Consider the following 27,273-nt stretch of genomic DNA (forward strand, 5'->3'; position numbering starts at 1 on the left):
TCTTGCCCTGCACATCTCCTTTAAAATTTCACCCTCCTCGACTTCCGGTTAAGATAGCGGTAGCTTAAGTCGCTAAAACTATTGCTCTGCTCCATTTCATATACCTGCATTTATTTCTTACTCTTCCTCCCACTATTGAAGTTGCTGGCTGCACAATGAGTGTATCTAAGCCTACTAAATCAGCAAAAAAAGACACTCCATCTAGAGCAACCTTGAGTGAAATTGTGTCGCTGTTAGAACAAACCTGACAAGATATGTTTTCTCAATTTAGTTCGTTGGAACTGAAACTGGATAAAATCAACTCTACACTGGAGAATCATGCTCAACGTTTATCACACATTGAAGAAGTCATGGAGAAACTAGACCGTCATTGTAAAGACCTGGAAAGAGTTTGCTCTACCCTAAAGGAGCATAATAGCAAGTTAACTCTTAAAGTTATGGACCTTGAAAGCAGGAGTAGACACCAAAATCTTCGAATTCTCGGCTTGCCTGAGACTGTTGAAGGGGGATCTCCTGTTGAATTTTTCTCAAACTTTCTATGTGAGATTTTTGGAAGTGAAATACTTTCCAGTCCTCCAGAGACTGATCGAGCGCACCGTATCTTTACATCTCGCTCAGTGGATGGCCAGAGACCACGTCCAGTGATAATTTGTCTCCATCGTTACCAAATCAAGGATTTACTAATTAAAGAAGCTCGCCGATGTAAAATGCTTCAATATAAAGGTCATGCTATCTGTTTAGTAGAGGACTATGCACCTCAAGTTATGAGTCAACGTGCTGAATACAGAGGAGTAATGAAAGTTCTCTACGATCGTGGACTTCATCCGTCTTTCGCCTATCCAGCCCGGCTCTGAATCAAGCTTAAGAACGGCGATTTTAAACGTTTCGATTCGGTTGCAGAGGCACAGACCTTCATTGATAGCCTATCTGCTACTTCGAGTTCCTCAGATACGATATGATATGATTTTTTTTCAGCCTTTTTCGTTTCGGTTTAGATAACGGTTATTTTTTTTCTAATATTCTAATCTTTATTTTTATTTTTTTCATTATCCATTTAACTCAATATATTTCGATACGATGGATTTCTATTTTCCAGTATGGACATTTTCATTTTCCTTAAATAGAGCTGATTGTGAAACTATGTAATTAGACACCTCTTAAAGGTCTTTGGAGACTTTATTTCAAAATGGAGTCGGTGTCGCATTAAAAAATTGTTGGATTTTCATTCTCAGTTGGATTACTTATTTTGACGTTAAAGTTTTTTTTCTGTATAACTGAGTTTATAGATTATCTTTTTTTTCAGTTTATCAACTCTAGCGGGAAGGTTGAGGTAAAGTTTTTTTTAGGTTATTATTATACTTTAAGATTTACAAACTTTGAATGCATTGTTTTTTCTTGTTAAGGTAAATCTTTGTTTGTAACTCTTAAAGCTTTTTGGTGTTTATTTCCATTACTGTATCAACAGTTGGAGTGGAGATAATTAAGATGTTACCTAATTGGAAGTCCAGTAGGGGGTTAGTTTTTCTCGGGGAGAGCTTGCTGCTTTATATTTGCAGCTTTCTTGTTGTAGGTTTAGAGGGTGTGGGTGGGAACTCCAATGCTAATATTATATATGGAATTTTGACATATTTGTACTATACAGGATGTAATTTCATCCTTTTTTTTCTTCTGTACTTTTGCCCCAGAATTACATATAAATTTCAGATATGGTTTAATGCCTGTTATCCTTTTTTTAATTATGTTCAATGGTTAGTCCATTGAACTTTGTCAGCTGGAATGTTAAGGGTTTGAATCATCCCATTAAAAGGGGGAGAGTGTTCGCACATCTTAAACAGCTTAGAGCAGAGGTAGTCTTTTTACAAGAAACACATATTCGTCACTCAGATAATTCTCGTCTTATGGCACGATGGGCAGGACAACACTTTCATTCAACTTTTCAAGCCAAGGTGAGGGGCGTTTCAATTCTTATAAACAAAAATGTTTCTTTTGAGCTTCATAATAAGATATCTGATCCTAATGGTCGTTTTATTATTGTTTTGGGGAAACTTTATAATACATGGGTGGTCTTAGCCAAACTTTACACTCCTAACTCAGATGATATAGGGTTTTTTGACCATTTTATTTCTTCATTGACAGAACTAAGTTCCTACTCTCTTATATTGGGTGGTGACTTTAACTGTTGGCTGGATCCAGTTTTGGACAGATCTTCTTCTATCCCTAGACAATTAAGTAAATCTGCTTTATTTATTCAATCTTTTCTTTCTAATTATGGAATATCTGATATTTGGCATTTCTTTTAGCCACATGAAAGAGACTAGTCCTTTTTCTCACAAGTTCACCATACATTTACTAGAATCGACTATTTTTTAATTGATAATCAATTGATCCCATCCGTCCGTTCTTGTGACTATAAGAGTATATTGATTTCAGATCATGCCCCACTTACATTGTCCATAGTTCTCCCTGGCCTCCCTCAAGTAAATAAACACTGGTGTTTTAATCCGACCTTGTAAAATTTATGGAGGATCAGATAACTTTCTTTTTAAATACTAATGCACTACCTGAAACCTCTAGTGAGGTGGTTTGGGACGCAATGAATGCATATCTAAGAAGTCAAATAATTTCCTACACAGCAAATTTGAAAAGAAAGACTCACAAAGAACGTTTAGAACTGATCAATCAGATTAAAGCTTTAGACCAATTATACGCCCAGGCCAAGGATCCGGAGTTATATAAGAAAAGAATGGAACTTCAAGCTAAATTTAATCTTATTTTTACTTATCCGATTGAACCCCAACTTTTGGGCAGTCGGAGTAAGTTCTATATTCACGGGGATAAATCTGGTAAGTTCTTAGTTAACCAACTTAGGCGCTCTAAAGCAAAACAACACATCACTAAAATTCGAATGAGTAATGGGAATATTAATGTGGACCAGTGTGAAATTGATGATACATTCAGGAATTTTTACTCTCAACTTTACACCTCTGAATCCTTTAATGGTAATGCTACCGTTATGCAATTTTTAGATAGTTTAAATATTCCTAAACTTTCTTCTGATCTTAAACATAAATTGAATGAGCCATTATCCTTAGAGGAAATATCCTCTACTGTGTCTGCTTTGCAGCCTGGTAAATCTCCTGGTCCTGATGGGTTCTCTACAGAATTTTATAAATCATTTTCCTCATTGCTCTTATCCCAACTTAATTTAGTTTTTTTCTGATTCTTTTAAACAAAATAAATTGCCTGCATCATTTGATGAGGCTTGTATCATTCTTTTAGTGAAAAAAGGCAAGGATCCATTAGAATGTGTTTCATACAGGCCGATTTCTCTATTAAATGTAGATGCTAAAATTTTAACTAAAGTTTTGGCATGTAGGCTGGGGACTATTTTACCCTTAATTATCTCTGAGGATCAATCTGGCTTTATTAAAAATCACCTTCCCTTTTTCAATATTAGACGTCTTTTTAATATTCTATATTCATCTTCATCAGGGACCCCTGAATGTGTTATCTTTCTTGATGCCGAAAAGGCGTTTGATCAGGTGGAGTGGCACTATTTATTTGCAGTTTTAGAAAAATTTGATTTTGGATATAATTTTATTAAGTGGATTAAGTTACTATATTCCCATCCAATTGCATCAGTTTTGACTAATTCCCAGCAATCCCAACCGTTTGATCTTAAATGTGGCACCTGACAGGGATGCCCTTTAAGTCCTCTGTTATTTGATCTGGCTATTGAGCCATTGGCATTTGTGTTTCGCAGTTGTGCTGAACTGACTGGGATCTGGAGGGGTGGTTTTGAGCACAAAGTCTCTCTATACGCCGATGAATTGTTACTTTTTATATCAAACCCGACCACCTCCTTACATTTGTTGTTTTCACTTCTCAATAAATTTAGTCAGCCATCCGGATACAAACTTGATCTACATAAGAGTGAACTTTTTCTGATAAATAAGGAAGCACAATAATTAGAATTTCACAATCTCTCTTTTAAAGCAGTAAACAATTGTTTTACTTATCTTGGTATTATCGTAACAAGGAACTATAATCAACTGTTCGATTAGAATTTCAATAATCTTTTAAATTTTACAAAACAGAGATTAGCACAGTGGTCACCTCTGTCCATGTCTTTAACTGAGTGAATTAATGTAATTAAAATGTATATTCTCCCTAAATTTTTATACTTATTTCAATCTTTACCTATATTTATTCCAGAAGTTTGTTTTGATTCTTTAGATTCTATTATCTTGTCATACCTATGGAAGGGTAAACAGCCCAGACTCAATAAAGCTCATCTCCAAAAGCCTAAAAGAGAAGGCGGTTTGGCGTTGCCTAATTTTCGTTCATATTATTGGGCAGCCAATATTCGTAATATTATCTTTTAGTCCTACTTTTATAACCAGTCTGTTTGTCCAACATGGGTGGCAATGGAATTAAACGCTTATAAGAAATTATCTATTCAGCTTTACTTGGATTTGTTCTTCCTTGTCAATTGCCAAAATCTATTATTCATCCTGTAATCAGGCATACTCTGAGAATATGGGCTCAATTTAGAAAATACCATGGTCTTTATAGTTTTTCCCTCTCTAGTCCTATTCTATACAATCATTTGTTTCAACCGTCTGTGAAGGATTCCTCATTCCAAGACTGGTGTAGGAGAGGTATCAGGTGTTTTGAAGATCTTCTTATAGACAATCAGTTTGCGTCTTTTGAACAGTTGTCTATAAAGTTTAATTTACCGAATACTCACTTTTTTAGATACCTTCAAATTAGACATTTTATTAGCCCTTTAATACCACATTTTCCTGAACAACCTGTTAAAAATGTTGTAGACTTGTTTCTTCAAATGAACCCCTTGGGCAAAGGCGTAATCTCTACTATTCATGTTAAATTTATGATTCTCAGACGAGCCCCTTATGATAAAATTAAAACTGCTTGGGAACATGACTTAGGTTTTTCTTTGTCCGACAAGGTTTGAGATTCAATTCTTAAATCCGTCAATTCAATCTCCTTATGCGCTCGCCATTGTCTCCTGCAGTTTAAAGTCGTCCACAGGGCTCATATGTCCAAAACCAAATTGGCAAAGTTCTATCCTGATATTAGTCCCTGGTGTGACAAATGCAAAGGAGGTGAGGCCTCCCTTTTCCATTTGTATTGGGCCTGTCCTACTCTGGAAAAATTTTGGAAGGATCTTTTTTAACTTTATCTTCTATATTAAATTGTCATTTGGAACCTGATCCTTTGATCGCTCTTTTTGGTATTCTTCGAGACCCTGACAAGCATTTGACCCCGGCTAAACAACGAACATTGTCTTTTGCCTCTCTTCTAGCCAGACGAGCAGTACTCCTTAAATGGAGAGATGTAGTTCCCCCTACCCATGCTCAATGGCTTAGGGATATTATATCTTGTTTAGATCTCAAAAATATTCACTACTCACTTTCTAATTCAGACATGAAGTTCCATAGGGTGTGGGGATCTTTTCTCGAATATTTTCATAACTCTCACCTAGATTGACAGGTGTTTGTTCTTTTTTCCTTGATAATCAGACACCACATTTCCAGCTTTTTTTTGACTTTTGGTTTTTTCTGATCAGCTCTCAGGCTGCCCCCCTTTTTTATTACAATATGTAGTTCTGGGGTAATAAAAGTGTATCTCACATAATGGTTGGCTTGGAGTTGGATAGGTGATGGATTGGGTACTTTTCTTCTTTTCTCTTTTTTTTCCTTTTTTACTATGGGTGACTTGCTCATTTGTTAGGACATGTATTATTGTTATTTTTTTTTATATGGCAATGGTCCTTATATATATTATCAATTTTCTTTTCTTCATTGTAGTTTTGTAGAAAATTATAAATAAAATATTAAAAAAATATATTTCACCCTCACCTGAAATGCATGTCCTAAATCGTACTTGGAATTTCTGCCCTGGGAAAAAGGTACTGAATATCACCAAATGTATTCCTCTCATAATATTCCCCTCAGCCTCCAACGCTTTAGACAAAGCAACCCAAGTTTGTCCAACCTCTCTTTTAGCTAAGACTCGCTAATCCAGGGAATAAACTTGTCCCACCTTTTGCTCCCTCTTGAAACCCTCCACATCCTTCTTACAAAGGAGCAACCAGAACTGCATGCAATTTTTCAAGGAAGGTCTAACCAGAGTTTTACATAGTTGCAACCTGACAATCAAACTTTGAAACACAATTCTCCGGTGAGGCAGGTAAGCATGACACATGCCCTCTTTACCACTTTACCTACTTGCATTGTCACTTTCAGAGAGGTATGGACATGGGCCCCAAGATCCTTCTGACATTATTGTTATACAGTGAAATCTGGTTAATTGAGACACATCAGGATGAGCACATTTTGTCCAATTTGGCAGCTGCCCTAATTAGCCAAAGTTTCATGGAAATATTTAAAAACTACATAAAAGATAAACTACTGATTAACCGAGTAACATATTAAGTATTTAAATGAAATACAGAATAAATTAGAACGTGAGCAACTCAACTACAGTACTATAAAACTGTGTATTAGTTCCTAATAGATATCAATGGAGGAATTATTCCATTATTTGCTGCCATGTTTTTTTAAAATTGTAAATGAACAAAATCACACAGACACCTAGTGCAGATAATAGACTGCCTTCATCCAATGCTTTTGAAGATTATATTGTCCAAATCTTTATTTTCATTGTTGCATTCAAGATGAATGTTGGTACTTTCAAATTCTCTGTAGTTCCAAACTTGCTGAAGTAGTGGACTTGTTTCATTTTCAGTCCTAACCATTTCTGGCATCATCAAGCCTGAATACTTGAAACTGTAGTGAGCAAAACAGTTCTGAATTATTTTACTGCTTATTTCTCCAACTGTCAGTGATAAAGACGACTGCTTTTTGAACATAATCACACATAACTGACACTATTTAAAAAGTGTTTGCTCTCAGCATCAGCCAATGTCTAATGGCTGTACAAGTGCACACGACTGAAGAGAGCTAGAAACTGTTTGGAAACAGCCTCCTGTCCCAATTAAATGACATACATCATGTCCCAAATACGTGAAAGGAATCCCAGCTATTTCCTAGATCAGTTTTGCTTCTTTAAGAGTTATCCAATATAAGCAGCTGCCCTGATTAACCAAAATCCACTGTACTTTCTTCATACATTTGACCTCCCGAAGTGCAACAGCTCATTCTGATAATATCTGTAAGTGATCTATATTCTGCTCATTTGATAGCCCACCACATTGTCCACAACTCCACCAATCTTTGTGCTGTCTGCAAATTTATGAACCCACTCATCTGTACTTTCATCCAAGTCATAGATATATATCACAACCAACACACTGATCCCTTTGAGATACTACTGCATCACAGACATCCACACAGAATAATTCCCTTCTCACACATCATTCACTGACCTTGAATGGACATTTTCTAGTGATTAGACCATAAGACCATAATACATAGGAGTAGAATGAGGCCATCTGGCCTGTTAAGTCTGCTTGGCCATTCCATCATGGCAAATGTATTATCCCTATCAACACCCTTCTCCTGTCTTCACCCTGTAACAAGTGAGGTCTCACCAGTGCCCTATAAAGCCTCAACATTACATCTTTGCTTTTATATTCTTGTCCTCTTGAAATGAAACATTGCGTTAGCCTTCCTCACCTGCAAATGAACCTTTAGGGAATCCTACACAAGGATTCTCAAGTCCCTTTGTGCCTCATAGTTTTGAATTTTTCTCTCCATTTAGAAAATAGTCTACCCTTACATTTCCTTTACCAAAGTGCATGACCATAGAGTTCCTGACACTATATTCCATCTGCCCCTTCTTTGCCCATTCTCCTAATCCAAGTCCTTCTGTAGCCTCTTTACTTCTTTAAAATTACCTGCTCCTCCACCTTTCTTTGTATCATCCACAAACTTTGCAACAAGCCCATCATTTCCATCATCCGAATCATTGACATATAACATTAAAAAAAAGTCCCAACACAGAGCCCTGTGGAACACCATTAGTCACTGTCAGCCAATCAGAAAATGCTCCTTTATTCCCACTCTTTGCCTGCTGCCAATCTGCCACTGTTTTATCCATGCTAGTACCTTTCCTGTAATACCATGGGCTCTTAACTTGTTAAGCAGCCCTATGTGTAGCACCTTGTCAAAGGCCTTCTGAAAATCCATGTCAATAAAATCAACCAATTTTCATTTGTCTATGCTACTTGTTATTTCTTCAAAGAGCAGCAACAGATTTGTCAGGCAAGTTTTTACCTTGAGGAAACCATGCCGACTACATCTATTTTATCATATGCGTCCAAGTACTCTGAAACCACATCCTTAGCGATCAGCTCCAACATATTTCCAACCACTGAGGTCAGACTAACTAGCCTATAATTTACTTTCTTCAGCCTCTCTCCCTTCCTGAAGAGTGGATTAACATTTTCCGGTCTTCTGGATCCATTCCAGCACTTAGTGATTCTTGAAACATCATTATCAATGCCTCCACAATCTTTTCTGCCACCTCTTGCAGAATACTGGGTGTACACCACCTGGTCCAGGTGACTTATCTACCTTCAGACCTTTCAGCTTCTCAAGAACCTTCTCCTTAGTAATGGTAACTTCACACAATTCTGACCCCTGACACTTGGAGGTTCCACCATACTGCAAGTTTCTTCCACAGTGAAGATTGATGCAAAACATTTATTCAATTTGTCCAGCATTTCCTTATCCCCCATTACTAGCTCTCAAGCATTGTTTTCCAGCATTTCAATATCCACTCTCACCTTTCTTTTGCACTTTATGCACTTTAAAGAAGTTTTGGTATCTTCTTTAATATTATTGGCTACGTTAACTTGTTCTGTCTTTTCTTTCTTAATGACTTTTTGTTGCCTTCTGTTATTTTTTAAAAGGCTTCCCAGTCCTTTAACTTTCCTTTAAGTTTTGCTCTTCTATATGCTCTCTCTTTGACTTTAATGTTTACATCATATTCAGAGATTTGGAAGACAGGTTGGTGGCTTTGTGGCCTAGTTTGCAGATAATATGAAGATAGATGGAGGAGCAGATATTGCTGAGGAAGCAGGGAGCTGGCTGAAAGACATAGATGGATTAGGAGAATGGGCAATGAAGTTCTAGATGGAATATTGTGTTGGAAAATGTCAGGTCATGCACTTTGGTAGAAGGAATAAAGTACAGATTATTTTTCAAATGGGGCGAAAATTCAAAATAAAAGGTGCGTTCAGGTTTCCCTAAAGGTTAACTTTCAAGTTGAGTTGGTGATAAGGAAGGCAAATGCAATGTTAGCATTGGTTTCAAGAGGAGCAGAATATAAAAACAAGGATGCAGTTCTGAGGCATAATACATGAGGGCTAAGAAGCCATGATGAAATGGCAGAGCTGACTCAATGCGCCAATTGGTTTAATTCTGTTCTTTGTGGTCTTATCATGAACTCCATTAGGGCCTGAATTCACCATTTCCTAATTTATTCATCTTTTGTTGGTAAGGGGTAAACAATCTTGAATTTATGCTGTTCCAAGATTGAAAATTTAACAAAGGATGACATGAACAGGATTGAAAATTTAATGGTTTTGATTTTAAATTAAGACCGAGACACAAGTTTTGCATGAATGTTACCTTGACTGATTTCCTTTCATTCATTGGTGCCATAGGTGAAATTCTATTACTCTGGGAAAATCTGTTTGCATTGACCCTATCTATGCCCTTTATAATTTGATGCACTATTTTTTGATCATTCTAACCAATTCTAACCAATAATATCCCAACCCGATCAACCACCCTCCGTAACTCAGTCTCTCAAGTTCCAGTAACATCCTCGTAAACCTTTGCATTATTTCCAGGTTAATGTTAACTTTCCTATAACAGTGTGATCAAAACTGGACACGATACTCCTAATGCAGCCCTCTCCAACATCCTGTACAACTGCAACATGGCAGTTTAATTTCTATTCTCATTGCCCTGATTGATGAAGGCCAGCATGCCAAAATTATTCTTCACCACCGTGTCCACTGCATACCTGTACTCTTAGTACAGGAGTGTTCTGCAACTGTTCTGAAACAGATTGCTAAGGATGTGTTGCCTGTTCTGCAACACTCCTTTATTTCCCTATAGTACATCATTAATCATGGGCCTCCAGTCCAAAAAACAACCTTTTGCCATCATCCTCTGCTTCCTATCATCAAGCCAATTGTGCATCCTAGTAGACAGAGTGGGTCTCCTTGGATCGCAAGTGATCAAACATTCTGTAACAACCTATTATGGGGAACCTTATCAAAGGCCTTGCTGAAGCCCGCATAGACTACATCTACCAACCTGCCAACATCGATCTTCGTGGTTACTCTTTCAATATCTCAAGAGACACAGCCTCCTATGCACAAGGCCAAGCTGACTCTCCCTACTCAACTCCTGTCTTTCCAAAAGCATGCATATCTTGCCCCTTGGATTCCTTCTGATACCAACTACATACCAATTACAGATGTCCATTTTACTGGTCCATAGTTCCCAGGATTTTCATTGCAACCCGTTTTGAATAAAGGATAAGTTTTATTTTTCTTGTGTACATCAAAGCATATGGTGAAATGTGTTCTTTGTGTCAAATCAGATCTTCAGCCTGCAAGTGTTGGCACGCTTCTGGTGCCAACATAGGAAGCCCACAAATGTATGTGCATCTGGAGGGAAACTGGGCCACCCGGAGTAAACCCATGTAGTCAGTCACATGAAGAACATCAAAACTCCTTACAGACAGCAGAGTGAATCAAATCTCAATCTTACAGCTGCTCTTGCAAAGCATTGCACTAAGTGCTCATAAAAGCAAACATTGACCACCCAGCAGTCTTCTAGCACCTCACCCATTGTTATTGATGATGTCTCTATCTCAGATTCTGCAATTTCTTCTCTACCTTACTACAGTGGGAGGCATAGTAGCATAATGCTAATACAGTGCCAGCAACCTGCCTTCAATTCTGCTGCTATCTGTAAGGAGTTTGTACATTCTCCCTGTGATCACATAGATTTCCTCTGGATGCTCCAGTTTCTTCCCACATTCCAAAGACGTATGAGTTAGTAAGTTAATCGATCCCATGGGCGGCACGAGGTCATTGGGCCAGAAGGACCAATTACCATGCTACCTCTCTAACAATTGTTGCTGGAAGTCATTCTGAGGGATAAGATATATTTGGAAAGGCAGGGGTTGATTAATGGTGGTCAGCATCACTTTGTGCAGAAGAGATTTTGTCTTCGGCATTTAATTGAGTTTTTTTGATGAAGTTGATGAGGTGAGGGGAGTAGATGTAGCACAGCATGTGATAAAGCGCATGTAAAGCATGTGGTAAGATCTGTCTGGTAGGGTTTTCTAGAAGGTGAGATCACATTGCGTTGAAGAACAAGCAAACTGCATGCAAAATTGGCTGGATGGTAGGAAACAGAAGGTGTTTCTCAGACTAGAGATCTGTGAGTCATGGTGTGCCTTAGGGATTGGGCCTATTATCTATCATCTATAGCAACAACTTGGATGAGAATATATGAGAAATAGTAAGTTTGCAATTGACACTAAAATATGTAGTGCCATAGGTAATAAAGTGGGGTATCAAGAATTGTGGTGGGATAATGATCAGCTGGGTTGATGGACTGAGAAATGGCAAATAGAGTTTAGTTTAGATAAGAGGTGAGTGTTAAGTTTCTGAAGGAGAAGTCGAGGTAGGAATTTTACATTGAACAAAAGAGCTCTGGTTATTGTTGTAGAACACAATACCCTTAGAGTGCAGGTGTATTATTCCATTTAAGTGGAGTCACAGGTAAATAGGGCAGTGAAGATGGCTAATGTTCATCATTCAGGACATTGAATATAGAAGTTGGGACTGTACACGATGTTGCTGAAGCAGCACTTGGTGTACTGTTTTGAGTATTGGTCACTCTGCCATAGAGAGGATATAATTAAACCAGAAAGTGTACAGAGAAGATATCCAAGGACATTGCCAGGATTCAAGAAACTGAGTTACAGGGAGAGATTGAACAGGCTAGCTTGTTCTTGGAGTGTTGGAGACTGAGGGGTGATCTCATAGAAGCATACAGAATCATGAGAGCATAGAGAGGGTAAGGTCTTTTTTTCCAGGGATTATTTTTGTTTACAGTAAGTGATAGACATATGGAACCAACTGTCAGAAGAAGTGATTGAAGTAATAAATAGATACATTTAAGAAGAATATAGACAGGTATATGCATGACAAGAGTTTAGAGAGATATGGGCCAAGTACTGGGAAATGAAATGGGATTAGCTTGAACATACAACTTAGCATGGACATATATGGCGGAAGGGATTTTTTTTCCATGCTGTACAGCTCTTTAACTCTATGTTCTTGGATAATGATCAATTCCTGGAAATATATCTAACTTCATATATTTTAATACATCCTGCACATCCTCTGCTGTGATGTAGAGATTACATTACAACCTATCCTCATTAACTATCTCAAGTTCAAATGTCTTAATGTCTTTCCCTATGGTAATAAAAAGAGGAGAAATATTCATTGAGGATCTCATCTGTCCCAATGGTTCTTCATGACGATGTTCACTTTGGTCTTTGAAGGACTCTATTCTCTTCATAGTTACTCTTTTCCCCTTAATATAAAATATTCTTAGAATCTCCTTAATCTTCTTTGTCAAAGCATTTCATGCTCTTGATTTGCCCCCCTGATTTCCTTCTTAAGTATATTCCAGTATCCTCTATTCACTTCCAGAGATTCACTTGATCCCAGCTGTCTGTGCCTGCCCCATATCTTCTCCTTTATCCTGACCAGAGCCTCGATTTCCCTCATTATCCAGGATTCCCCAACTGAACAGAAATATGTAGATCTTGAACTCTCATTTTCTCCCATTTGAGAGTTTCCCACTTGTCAGACATCCACTTGGCTGCAAACAGCCTACTCTTAAACAACCGTAGCAAGTTCTTCTCTTGCACCATCAAAATTTACCTTGCCCTAATTTAGAACTTGAATTTGTTGACCAGATCAGTCCCTATCCATAACTAATTTAAAACTAATGAAACTTTGGTCATTTGTCCCAAAGTATTTCCCCATTGTCACCCCAGTCACTTATCTTGCTCTATTTCTCAAGAGTAGCTCAAGTCTTCAGTAGGACTTTCAGTATATTGCCAGAGAAAGCTTTCCTGAATACATTCAACAAATTCCACCCAATGTAATGCTTTCACCCCTTGACAATCCCAGTCTAAATTAGAAATTTTAAAATCCCTTACAATGACTATCTCCCTGAATCTTTGTTCCTCTAATTCCCATTGAATATTAGAGAGCCTAGAATGAGCATCCACTTCTTATTTCTCAGATCCGCCCATAAAGTCTCCTTGGATAATCCCTTAATAATTTTGTCTCAAACCGACGTTATCTCGAACAAACATTATATATTTAATATAACTGGGAGCCAGTAAGAGTATTTTTTTATCTGTAGTTTCAATAATGTCAGAACAACATGATCTGGAAATTATAGTGTAGATAAAAGATAGCTGCTTGCTGTTCAGGCTTGTGATGTTTCTGTTGATAACCTTGTAGTCAAGGCCCCAGTGTTGTGTTTTTTATTATTTTCAAACCAGGCAATCTCCAAGATAGAGAGGCAGAGACAGAGAGGGAAAGAGAGAAAGTACAAATGAAGCACAGCTCCAAAATGAAACTCTCATAGAACAGTTGATGCTTTTGGTCTTGCCTTAAGAACAACAATCATCATATGAAAATGGTCAATTCTGAATAAATATAATTCTTTCAGTTAATTTCTCTGCTGCAATTACACATGCAAATTATCTGTACATAATTTATTTTTGATGTATGCAAGTCAAGCACCTCAATATTCATCACCTTTGATAGCATCAGTTAAACATACTAAGTAACAGAGGCATCAAGGTGAAGGGGGATAACACAACATCATCAACAATAGCAGTACTGATAGAGAAGGAAGATCCAAGTAAGTATTACTGGAAAGGTTTTCATTAGCTTCACACTGCCGAGGATAATGCTTATCTGCATTTGTTGTCTTCCAAACAGCATCCTTTTCACCTTATTAACTCACACTTTCCAGAAACACAAGAGTACTGCAGGTACTGGAAATTCAGAGGGTCTTGGCCTGAAATATTGACTGTTTATTCCTTTCCATAGATTCTGTCTGATTTTGTGTGTGTTATACATGTTACAGAAATATTTTCAGTCTGGGTTGATTTTGTATTATTATTGTGTTAATATTAATATTATTATAATGTTAATATGCTGCAACAATATTAACATCCAGTAGGATAGTTCTTTTGACAGAGTAAATGATTCCAAGGGATTTCATGGGATTATTATAAAACTCCGGGGTTATTTAAACATGAAATAGTTTGGGGCAAAAGTCTTCCTGTACTAGTGAAAGTTCCAGGTACTTTCCAGGATGTCAAAAGATATTTAAGGCTAAAAAAAAGGGATCTACTGCTTTCCCAGCATGTATGACAAATAAACTCTTCTCAGACTTCCTTTTTCACTTAACTCTATGAGGAGGAAGTTTACTACAATATTCGTTACTTTGAATCAATGTGTAAAGAGAAGATGAGGCTTCTTTGTTCTTTAGCCTTCCTTCTGAGATGTCGGGGCAAGGATTTTTTTTATCCTGTGCCCAGCTGGAAGCCTAAGAAGAATTTATTCATATTTAGTGTTGGATAAAGGGAAAAAGTAGTTAGCTTTTGGTAGGTTTAAGTAACTTAAACAGGAGAGGTCAGAGGGAGAATAAAAAGTGTAGGGCAGAGGTGGCAGAAAAAAAATTAAAATCAGGCAAGATTAAGGAAACTTCCAAAACATTTAAAAGAGAGAAATTTGCTGTGTCTGTACACAACTACATATCGATTAAATAAGAGCAAGCACAAGGGAGGTAGCTTTAACTAGTGTATTCAGACTGCCAGAAGAGAGAGTGAACAATCCACACGCACAGAGTAGGCCCATTATGGACTAAATTAATAATCTATCCATGGAACTCAAGGATGTAAGTTGAGGTCTTAAGTAAATATTTCTCATCTCTCATCACTTTGGAATGGGGCATTATACCTGGAGAAGTCAGGAAGGTGGTTAATGACATTCTGTAATGAATTACCATAGAAAAGGATGAGGCTTTAGATACATAGCAGAATCAATGAAGGATAGATTATTGGAGGATTAAAAGGATGAAATAGACACTATGAATACTATACTCCCTAGGAAGTGTTGAGGAACCGAGAGACACAAGAGGTGCAGTTGCTGGGATCTGGACCGAAGAACTACTGGAGTATCTCAGTGGATTGAGAAACATCTGTGGAAGCAAAGGAATGGTCATAGTTTTGTGTCAAGACCCTGAATCAAGACAGAGTTTAGAAGGAAATTGCCAGTATAAAGAGTATAATGAGATAAATGGACCCAGCAGTACACATCCAATAATCCATAAAGGTGACAGTACAGGTAAATAAATCTCCAACCTTAAACTTCTGCAGTCTAGTTCCTTGTTCTTGTATTCTGTGCTCCAGCAAATAAAGGCAAATACAAGGCATTGGATGGAGGATTGTAGTATGAGGCAAGACTGATTACGTTGGATTTGCTTTCCTTGGAGTTGGAAAAGCCAAGGGGGGTCTGAATGAAGTATACATAACATTAAGGGTATGGATAGAATAAACAGTGAGAAATGTTACCCATGAGTAGAGGAGACTTTTACACATGAGTAGACTTGAGTGCAGAAGTTTAAGGTTGGAGATTTAGAAGAGACTTAAAGAAGAATGAGAATAGGTTGAGTAAACTTGGCCTTTTCTCCTTGGAGCGATGGAGGATGAGAGGTGATCTAATAGAGGTGTACAAGATAATGAGAGGCAGTGATTGTGGTGGATAGTCAGAGACTTTTTCCCGGGGCTGAAATGGCTAGCACAAGAGGGCATAGTTTTAAGATGCTTGGAAGTAAGTACAGAGGAGGTGGGTGACGGGGTAAGTTTTTACGCAGAGAGTGGGGGGGGGGGGTGGAATGGGCTACCAGCGGCAGTGGTGGAGGCAGAAATGATAGGGTCTTTTAAAAGACACCTGGACAGGTATATGGAGCTTAGAAAACAGAGGGCTATGGGTAAACCTAGGTAGTTCTAAGGTAAGGACATATTCGGCACAGCTTTGTGGGCTAAAGGGCCTGTATTGTGCTGCAGGTTTTCTATGTTTCTATGTGTAGGGCTCTCAGTACCAGTAACTGTGGTGTTAACTGTTCAGGCTAGCAAAATGGCTTCTCTTTATTGTTATAATGAAATGGTTTTTCTGTAATGTTATTTACTGCTGTAATGGGTTTCTGTGTCTGGAATGTTTGGGTTATGACTGCAGGTAAGGGGGGAACTAACCAATGGAGAATTGTTATGCTATCTTGTATGTGTGAGCTGAGCGGGAGTTCACAGTCTTTTTCAGGAGGCGAGCGAGGAGGATGGACGTGTAAGGAGCGGACAGCGGCTCCAGGGCGGTGGATACTGGAAATCAGCGGTTCAGATGGTGGCCGAAGGCTCGGAAGGTCATTGTGGTTGAAACTGGAGGCATGAGCTCCAACGTATTAAAATATTATGTGCACAAACTAATAAACTTACTGATTTGACACTTTTGGGTTATCTGTTTCTACTAACCCATCACTGAGAAATAACTAAAAGTTGCAATTATTTACTCAACTTTGGTGTATTGTCTGATATTTGTGTTGTGGGCATGTACTGGGGGGTGGGCATTACACCATATCCAAACCGAAGTATTGCATTGTTGGCAGGGCAATGGCGGTTCACCCTAGGCGAACGGGGGTAAATTGGGGGCAATGATGTTACATACGCTTCTAAGAATGAATGAAACCTGGAATGTACTACCTGAGAGCCATTTTGTTTTATTTCGAGATACCACCCAGAACGGGTCCTTCTGGCCCTTCAAGCTACACTACCCAGAAACCCTGAGCAACCCTTGATTTTACCCTAACCTTTACACAGAACAATTTACAATGAATAATTAACCTAATTTCCAGTACATCTTTGGAGTATGGGAAGAAACCGCAGGACCAGGAGAACTCCCATGCATTCCATGGGGAGAAATTACAATCTCCTTCAGAGAACGCCAGGATTGAACTCCGAATTCCAAAGACCCGAGCTGTAATAGTGTCGCGCTAACCGCTACGCAAATGTGGCACCATGAAACATCAAGGCATGGAAGGTTATGGCATGAGTGTTGGTGAATAGGATTAGTACAGTGTACACAGTGTTTCTATGCTGTTTCAATGACATTCCATTACATACAATGACTTCAAAGAAATTAAAAAGGTTTCAGTCAGACATACTTTATTGATCCCGAGGGAAATTGGGTTTTGTTACAGTCGCACCAACCAAGAATAGTGTAGAAATATAGCGATATAAAACCATAAATAATTATATTATAATAAGTAAAATATTCCAAGTGGAAATAAGTCCAGGACCAGCCTTTTGGCTCAGGGTGTCTGACACTCAGAGGGAGGAGTTGTAAAGTTTGATGGCCACAGGCAGGAATGAATTCCTATGATGCTCAGTGTTGCATCTCGGTGGAATGAGTCTCTGGCTAAACGTACTCCTTTGCCTAACTAGTACATTATGAAGTGGATGGGCGACATTGTCCAAGATGGCATGCATCTTGGAGAGCATCCTCTTTTCAGACACCACCGTCAGAGAGTCCAGTTCCAGCCCCACAACATCACTGGCCTTGCGAATGAGTTTGCTGATTCTGTTGGTGTCTGCTACCCTCAGCCTGCTACCCCAGCACACAACAGCAAACATGATAGCACTGGCCACCACAGACTCGTAGAACATCTTCAGCATCGTCCGGCAGATGTTGAAGGACCTCAGTCTCCTCAAGAAGTAGAGATGGCTCTGACCCTTCTTGTAGACAGCCTCAGTGTTCTTTGACCAGTCCAGTTTATTGTCAATTCGTATCTCCAGGTATTTGTAATCCTCCACCATATCCACACTGACCCCTTCCAAAGTTCCAGTGAATATTCTAATCTGTTGAAAGTAATCAAGCGTATTAAAAATAGAAGAAAGGGCAACTAACGAACCCACAGTTAACACGTTAATGATAATTAGCTGAAACTTCCATTCTTTTGGCTGTGCCATCAATGGGTGCAATTGCAGTTTATTTCTTAACCATGAGATGGAGCTAAGGAATCACCATCAGGACATAATTTTACACACACACCATTACTTTTGTAACTAGTCAGATTCCAGGCCAAGAGCGAGCACTTATCCTCCATACCAACGCACGTAACATTGTCTTCAGTGCCAGTTTCATTATGAGGGTTTCTTCAGATCTCTCGAACATAAAGCTTGAAGACAATGATACAGACTTAAATTATCTAAACAGAAGTAAAACATTTTGAAATCCTATGCCTTGTTGATAAAACAACTGGAATGGATTGTGTTGCTAATGTTTAGTTTAATGTGCACATGTAGTACTGCTTAAGCTCTGCAATAAAATGTGATATTTATCTGCTGCCAACGGAGTATGAGAATTGCCAGGGCCCCAAATCTACAATATTTTGTTTTAGTGCTGCCCAGATTTCAGTTGGCACAAATACTTTATAGTTTCCAGCAGTATTAGTTTAAATCACTGCTAATTTACTGTCCAATAAAGGACAGAAAGCAAAGCACTATTCATTTTTATTATTCTTGACTCTGTACATACTCATTTCTGCTAAATGTGAAACACAGGAATAGCAATATATTTTGTTTCACCTCCAAAAGATTCAGTTGTCAGCACCTGAACCAAATTCTAGCAGAGGAATATGACATGTAGCCATGACTATTGCATGTGCAATACAAGTGACAAAGGATAAATATCTATTCTATATATGACAATATGAAATGTAAACGGAATTATTTATCTGGAACTTTTTATTGGTGCTGTTTCATCATTTCTCTCTTGCCTCATATCTCTAATCTTGATTCCAAGTGTATGCTAATGACTTTACTTGATCACCTCCCACCTATTAAGCAAGAGCTTCACGTTTTCACATGTTTAAAAGACTACACAATTGTCTGTGGGTTCTTCAAAACTGGGACTCCCTGCTTCCTCAAATTTACCTACCCCTCCACATACAAGGGGTGATTGATAAGTTTGTGGCCTGAGGTAGGAGTCAATTTTAGAAATCCTCGCACATTTATTTTTCAACATAGTCCCCTCCTACATTTACGCACTTAGTCCAGTGGTCATGGAGCATACGGATCTTGGTCCTCCAGAAAGTGTCCACAGCAAGGGTTATTGATAAATTTGTGGCCTAAGGTAGAAGGAGATGAGTTATACAGCTCTCGTTATATGCACATGCAATAGACAATAGACAATAGTGCAGGAGTAGGCCATTCGGCCCTTCTAGCTAGAACCACCATTCACTGTGATCATGGCTGATCATACACAATCAGTACCCCGTTTCTGCCCTCTCCCCATATCCCTTGACCCTGCTATCTATAAGAGCTCTATCTAACTCTCTCTTGAATGCATCCAGAGACTTGGCCTCCACCGCCTTCTGGGGCACAGCATTCCACATATCCACCACTCTCTGGGTGAAAAAGTTTTTCCGCATCTCAGTTCTAAATGGCCTACCCCTTATTCTTAAACTGTGGCCTCTAGTTCTGGACTCACCCATCAGCGGGAACATGCTTCCTGCCTCCAGCGTGTCCAATCCCTTAATAATCTTATATGTCTCAATTAGATCCCCTCTCATCCTTCTAAATTCCAGTGTATACAAGCCCAGTCGCTCCAATCTTTCAACACATGACAGTCCCGCCATTCCGGGAATTAACCTTGTGAACCTACGCTGCACTCCCTCAATAGCAAGAATGTCCTTCATCAAATTTGGAGACCAAAACTGCACACAATACTCCAGGAGGGGTCTCACCAGGGCCCTGTACAGCTGCAGAAGGATCTCTTTACTCCTATACTCAATTCCTCTTGTTATAAAGGCCAGCATGCCATTAGTTTTCTTCACTGCCTGCTGTACCTGCATGCTTGCTTTCATCAACTGATGTACAAGAACACCTAGATCTCATTGTACTTCCCCTTTTCCTAACTTGACTCCATTTAGATAGTAATCTGCCTTCCTGTTCTTGCCACCAAAGTGGATAACCTCACATTTATCCACATTAAACTGCATCTGCCATACATTTGCTCACTCACCCAACCTGTCCAAGTCACCCTGCATTCTCGTAACATCTTCCTGACATTTCACACTGCTACCCAGCTTTGTGTCATCAACAAATTTGCTAATGTTACTTTTAATCCCTTCATCTAAATCATTAATGCATATTGTAAACAGCTGCGGTCCCAGCACCGAATCTTGCGGTACCCCACTGGTCACAGCCTGCCATTCCAAAAGGGACCCATTAATCACTACTCTTTGTTTCCTGTCAGCCAGCCAATTTTCAATCCAATACCATGTGCCCTAATTTTGCCCACTAATCTCCTATGTGGGACTTTATCAAAAGCTTTCTGGAAGTCTAGATACACTACATCCATTGGCTCTCCCTTGTCCATTTTCATAATTACATCCTCAAAAAAACTCCAGAAGATTAGTCAAGCATGATTTTCCCTTCATAAATCCATGCTGACTCAGACTGATCCTTCTACTGCTATCCAAATGTGTCATAATTTCATCTTTTATAATTGACTCCAGCATCTTTCCCACCACTGACATCAGGCTAACCGGTCTATAATTCCCTGTTTTCTCTCTCCCTCCTTTCTTGAAAAGTGGGACAACATTAGCCACCCTCCAGTCAGCAGTTCAACTTTGAGTGATTATGCAGAAAGTTTGAAGTTAATAACTCATCAGGGGTGATTGATAAGTTTGTGGCATAAGGTGGAAGGATTCTGCTAGTGTCTTCCACAGAGAAGACTGATGCAAATTATTTAACAAGTTTATCCACCATTTCCTTTTCCCCCATTAGTACCTCTCCAGTATATTTCAGCTATCCGATATCAACTCTCATCTCTCTTTTACTCATTATGGATAAACTTATGGTGTCACCTTTTAAAACTATTGGCTAGCAAACCTTCATATTTCATGTTTTTTCTCTTTTTTCTATTTTGGTTAGCTACAGCTGTTTTTAAAAAGCTTCCCAATCCTGTAATTTACCACTAATCTTTGCTATGTTATATGGCCTCTCTTTTGCTACCTTTGATTTCCCTTGTCAGTTACGGTTGCCTCATCTATCCTTCAGAATACCTTTTCATCTTTGGGAGGTATTGATCCTACACTTTCCAAGTTGCCCCAGAAACTTTAGCCATTGCTCTTCTGCCTTCATCCCTTTAGTGACCCCTTCCAATCTACTTTGGACAACTCCTCTCTCATGCCTCTGTAATTTCCTTTACTGCACTGTAACACTCACCTAACTGGCTTTAGCTTCTCCCTCTCAAACTGCAGGGTGAATTCTACCATATTATGATCACTATACCCTAAGGGTTCCTTTACTTATGCTCCCTAATCAAATTTGGTTCATTACGCAACACCCAATACAGATTTGCCTTTTCCCTAGTGGGCTCAAGCACTACAAATTCCTTCCCTTGGGATGCGGCACCAACATGATTTTCCCAATCTACCTGTATAACGCTCATGCGATCGGCTGGTGTATGTCTAGGGGAAAATTCGTCCACCCGCCGAACCGCGCCTCCCATGTACATGGATGCTGTGAAATGCACACTGGTACAAACTCGCACACACAATATCAAACCGCACACCGTGTACGTTTACAGAATACACTTTATAAATCTTACTAGAACTAAGTGATTAATAGTGATACAATATATATGAAAGAAAAGAAAGGAAAGAAAAGGCGCCAAAACTTATCAGGGTTCAGTCGATTAGTGCACAATTGTGGGAGCTCAACCATCGAAGTCTTTGGTCCACTATTCGATCTTCTCTGACCTCCACGACCTGCCACCTGGGACCAACCTCAGTGGTCGACCAGAGCACACCAGCACCGTCCGCCCTTCCTCACGATCTCCCCTCCAACTCCCCAAAAGCTCGCGCAACGACAGCTTACAGACCCACAAGAAAGAATAATATCTATCCCAATTGGTTAACAAATGCATACAATTCTCATTATCAGTAATTATAACCCAAACAAGCTGCGAGAGAAAGCACTCTCTCACCAGTTACCATAACAAAGAAGCATTCTTACTTTTAACTTAACAAAGAAGCCATTTTGATTAACATATGCAGTAGCATAAAGAAGAAATCCCTTATACTCTCCCCCCAACAACAAACGTCATGCCCTTATGACATTAACAGAGGTCCCCAATGCTTCTTGCAAGACACAAAACCCAACCCAAGTGCATAAAGCAGATACATAACTTCCCAGGGTGGTAGAGATCACACTCAGTTCTCCCGGCGCTGCATATATCACTTCGGGGGGTGCCTACTTCTCTGAGACCTCCGTACCTCCTCTGCTGACCTTTCCGCCTCAGACACCATGGGGGATACCCCAGATCGACCTGTCGGACCCTCACCCTCTCCCTCACTGGGATCCCTCTTCACCTGAGAGCCCTCTGTCTCGTGTTCGGGTTCAACCCTCTCTCCCCCCAATGCCGGATGTATCTCAGTCTGCCACTCAACACCCTCCCTCCTCCCACCTAACTCAGCCGGGGAAGGGCCAGGATCCTCTTCTTCCGGTACTGGAGCATTAGCGAATGGAAACAGGTGCCACACATTTGAGTCATCGTCTTCCGAATCGGTATCCCTTCCCGGGGTAAGGACCAGTCCCATCTCTTCCGCAGCGGGCTCTTCCCTCGCCCCGTGCCCTCGCAGAGTTACCTCCCACTCTGGCTCTTTATCCACCTACACTGCTTGACCCAGGGGCAGCAGGTGGTTCCGATGGAGTACCCTGACAGGCCCCTTCCCATCCTTGGGTCTCACCCGGTAAACAGGTAGATTCAGCATCTGGCTCTCTACCACATAGGGGTTGGCCGCCCAGCGATTCGCCAACTTGTGCTTACCAAGTAGTCCTAAATTCTGTATAAGGACCCGGTCTCCCGGCAATAGTTGGGCGAACTTCACCTTCTGATCATACCTCCTCTTATTCCTCTGATTCTGCTTGGTGGCCGCCGCCTCAGCCAACTCGTATGCCCTTTTCAACTCTCTCCACATATCGGACACATACTTCAGATAGGGCTTTGAAGGTAATTCACCCGCCTCAGGCTCAAAGCACAAGTCAATGGGCAACCTCACTTCCCGCCCGAACATCAGATAATAAGGCGAGTACCCTGTAGCGTCATTGCGAGTACAATTATAACAGTGAACCAAATGCCCGATGTGCTGATCCCACTTACTTTTCTGACCAATCTCCAGAGTCCCGAGCATATCCAACAGGGTCTGGTTAAACCTCTCGGGCTGAGGATCACCCTGCGGGTGATAGGGGGTGGTCCTGGATTTCTCAACCCCAAGCATACCCAGTAATTGATGGATAAGCCGGCTCTTGAAGTCCCACCCCTGATCACTATGGATCCGCCTGGGAAGGCCGTAATGAACAAATTACTTCTCCCATAACACCTTCGCCACTGTAGTCGCTTTCTGATCCTTAGTGGGAAACGCCTGAGCATATCGAGTGTAATGATCAGTAATGACTAAGACATTTGCGGTGTTGCTGGGGTCTGGCTCGATCGACAGGAAATCCATACTCACCAGGTCCAGGGGTCCCGCACTCCGCAAGTGTGACAAAGGAGCCGCCTGTGCAGGCATTGTCTTCCTCCTGATGCAACAACTGCACTTCTTACAATATTCTTCAACCTCCCCCCTCATCCGGGGCAAGTAAAACCGGTCCTTGAGTAATCCATAGGCCTTTTCCACCGCCAAGTGCCCAGAATCATCATGCAGTGCCTGGAGCAGAGTCTTCCGATATTTCTCAGGCATGACCAGCTGCCAACACTGGGGGTGGTCCGGGGGCAACGTGACCCGGTACAAGACCTGGTTCTTCAACTTTAACCGAGGTCACTCCCTCAATAACGGAGGCACTGAAGCGTGTTTTGTCTTCTCTGCCCACGCCACACCCCCCTTCTCCACCGTGCTCCTAAGAGTGCTAATGCCCAGGTCATTGCACTGAGCAGCAGTCACTTCCCCCGGACTTAGTTCCAGCAACTGTTTAGTCTTCAGTGCAGTCAGGTAACAATAAACCGGGGGCAGGGCATCATCAGAAGCCCCCAATGGGTGCACTGCTCGCTCCGGCCTCCCCTTTTCCTCAGCCTTCACGGTGTTGGCAAACTGACACATGGTTTTCACCCCAGGGGCAGGAATGCTGTCCCACTCCTCGTCCGTCTCCTGTTCCTCATGCTCCTGCCGTGACAAAGCATCGGCATCGACATTCCTGCTTCCCGGCCTGTACTTCAGGCTGAAATCATATACCGACAAAGCTGCCAACCACCGATGGCCTGTGGCATCCAGTTTCGCCAAAGTCAGGATATAAGCGAGAAGATTGTTATCCGTTCTCACCTCAAACTTGGCCCCGTATAGATAGTCGCTCAACTTGTCCACCACCACCCATTTCAGCACCAGGAACTCCAACTTGTGAGTGGGATAGTTTCTCTCAGATGGCGACAAACTTTGGCTGACAAACGCCACCGTTCTCAATGCGTTGCCCTGTTCCTGGTACAGGACAGCTCCTAGGCCCTCTCAGCTGGCATCAGTGTGCAGCACATACGACTTCTGGGGATCGGCAAAAGCCAACACAGCGGCCTGGGTCAGCGCGCTTTTCAGAGATTGGAACGCTTCCCCACATTGATCATCCCATCTCAATCCAAAAGGCTCCGCCGGGTTCCAGTATCCTCCTGCTTCCTGCCCTCTGTCCCTCTTCCTTTTCTTCCCCACCAGTGGATAGCCACACAATAGCTGGTTCAATGAGTGACTCATTTGAGTGTATCCTTTCACGATTCACTAGCATTACCCACAGAACCCCAAAAATGAGCTTACCTTCTGGGGTCTAGGCCAGGTGGTCACGGCGTCTATCTTAGCTGGAGCAGTAGTCACTCCTTCTCGGGAAATTATGTGGCCAATATAGCCAACCGACGGCTTACAGAACTAGCATTTGTCCAGGGAAAGTTTCAACCCTTCCTCTTTAAGCCGGCTTAATACCTTCAGCAACCTCTCCTCATGTTCCTCCAAAGTAGATCCAAACACTATCAGATCATCCAGATACACCAGCACCTCGAGCAGGTTCATATCTCCTACAGTCCTCTCCATGAGCCTCTGGAAGGTGGCTGGGGCCCCCGATATGCCTTGGGGCATTTGTTCGAACTGAAAAAATCCCACTGGGCAGATAAAGGCCGTCTTCTCTTTATCATCCTCACTCATCGGGATCTGGTAATATCCACTCCTCAAGTCCAGCACACTAAACCACTCCACTCCACTTAGGCAGGCCAGCGCATCTTCAACCCTCGGGATGGTATACTGGTCAGCAACAGTGCACCGGTTCAAGGTCCTATAGTCCACACACATACGTACCTTTCCGTTCTTCTTCCGGGTCACTACTACTGGGGACGCATAGGGAATTCAGGACTCAGCGACGATTCCAGTTTCCTTCAGCTTGCACAAGTGCTGCCGCATGTCTTCCACATCTGCAGGGGCCAGTCACCGGGACCTCTCTCTGAACAGTCACACAGTCCCCAGTCACTCGGATGGCATGGCGAATGCTCTAGGAGCAACCGACATCAAACTTGCCAAGAGAAAAGACATCTTCCAACTTCAACATCTTCTCCACCAGCCTGCATTTCCACTCCAGCGGCACAAAGTGAGAGTCCCCAAAGTTAAAGGCCTCAGCGGTCAGCTTTCCTCTGTTTTCCTATCCTTCCCCCTTAGTGGGCCTCACAGGGGCGCTAGACATTACTGTCACTGGAAACAAATGTGCCAGCAGCATCCCCCTCTTTAAGATGATTTCTCTCTCCGTAGTGTTCCTGACACTCACGGCTGTCCGCTTCACATGTACCACCGCTGGCCTCTGCACTTTGGGCCTTACCAGCACCCCCACCGGAAATCATGTCTTCCCCTCGAGATCTTCCAGGGCATCTACTAACAGGGCTTCGCCTGCCAGCACTCCGGGGAATCTCGGGATCCCCATCACTAGTGCCACCTCTTCTAGCCGTATCACCTTAGGCCTTGCCTGCGTGCACCACACTGTCCCTCGTTTGCACTCAGGATCCAGCCCTTGGTGGTCACCCACTTCTTCAAACACCACTCGAAACACTGGGTGTACTGTGAGGATCTCCAGATAGTTCTCCCCTGCCTTCTCCTTACAGGCACCCAGGAGCCGTCGTACAAGAGGGGAGTTAGCCCCCACCAGAAGGACAGCGCCACCGGTTTCCCCGGGTCCGGACACACCAACACCAACGTCTCAATAGCTTCAGACACTCCCACATTGCCCTCCGAGAATTCCAATCTCACTGACAGGTACCCATCATACGGATAATCACCCTCACTTACACCCCAAATCTCCAGTGCATTAAATGGGGTTACTGGCAAGTGCTTTAGATATTTGTTGTAGAACGACCGGTGCAATAAGGTAACCTGCGATCCTGTGTCGAGGATGGCTTTTGCATGAACTCCCTCTATCCTGTTACGAATGTGGAGCAACTCTGATGGGCCGAAGGGTGCAAAGTCGCCCCCTCCTTTTTGAGAATCACAAGATTGCTATTATTTCGGGTCTGAGACCCAGGAAATGAGAGAGATACACAGCATGTCAGTAATGAGAGAGACACAGGAACAGCAAAGGCAGTTGTTATAGACACCGCAGAATACACAAGGTTTGGAATGTCTCCTAACAAACGCGGAACGGAACCACTGATTACTGCTATTGTCTCTTGGAGAAGAAATTGTGTATTGAGTACTGTATTATTCATTGAAATCCCTCAGGGGACAACCAGAGTGGTCTGGTTGAGGGATTGCATCATCCCAACCTGATTGACATCTGAGACCCCGTGAGTGAGGATAAAAGATGGGTCTGGGGAACACCCTTTAGACACACCAGGAGAAACACTAGAAATCCAGTGACAGCATTTTATAGCGAAGCTGGTTAGAGCTCGTGTGTGTCCTCCCTTGCCTGGGTGGTGGGCTCATCACGGAAGAACGGCTTAGCTAAAGGAGAGGTCATACTTGAACGGCCACAGCAATGAGACACCGACGGATCGAAATCATAAAGGAAGGTTGGCAAAACACTTAGCGGTAACTGTTCCCATTCTTCTATCTCTCTCTCTCTCCAACAATTGCAACACAG

Source organism: Hemitrygon akajei, chromosome 8 (genome assembly GCF_048418815.1).
Source record: "Hemitrygon akajei chromosome 8, sHemAka1.3, whole genome shotgun sequence".
Classification (NCBI taxonomy): Eukaryota; Metazoa; Chordata; class Chondrichthyes; order Myliobatiformes; family Dasyatidae; genus Hemitrygon; species Hemitrygon akajei.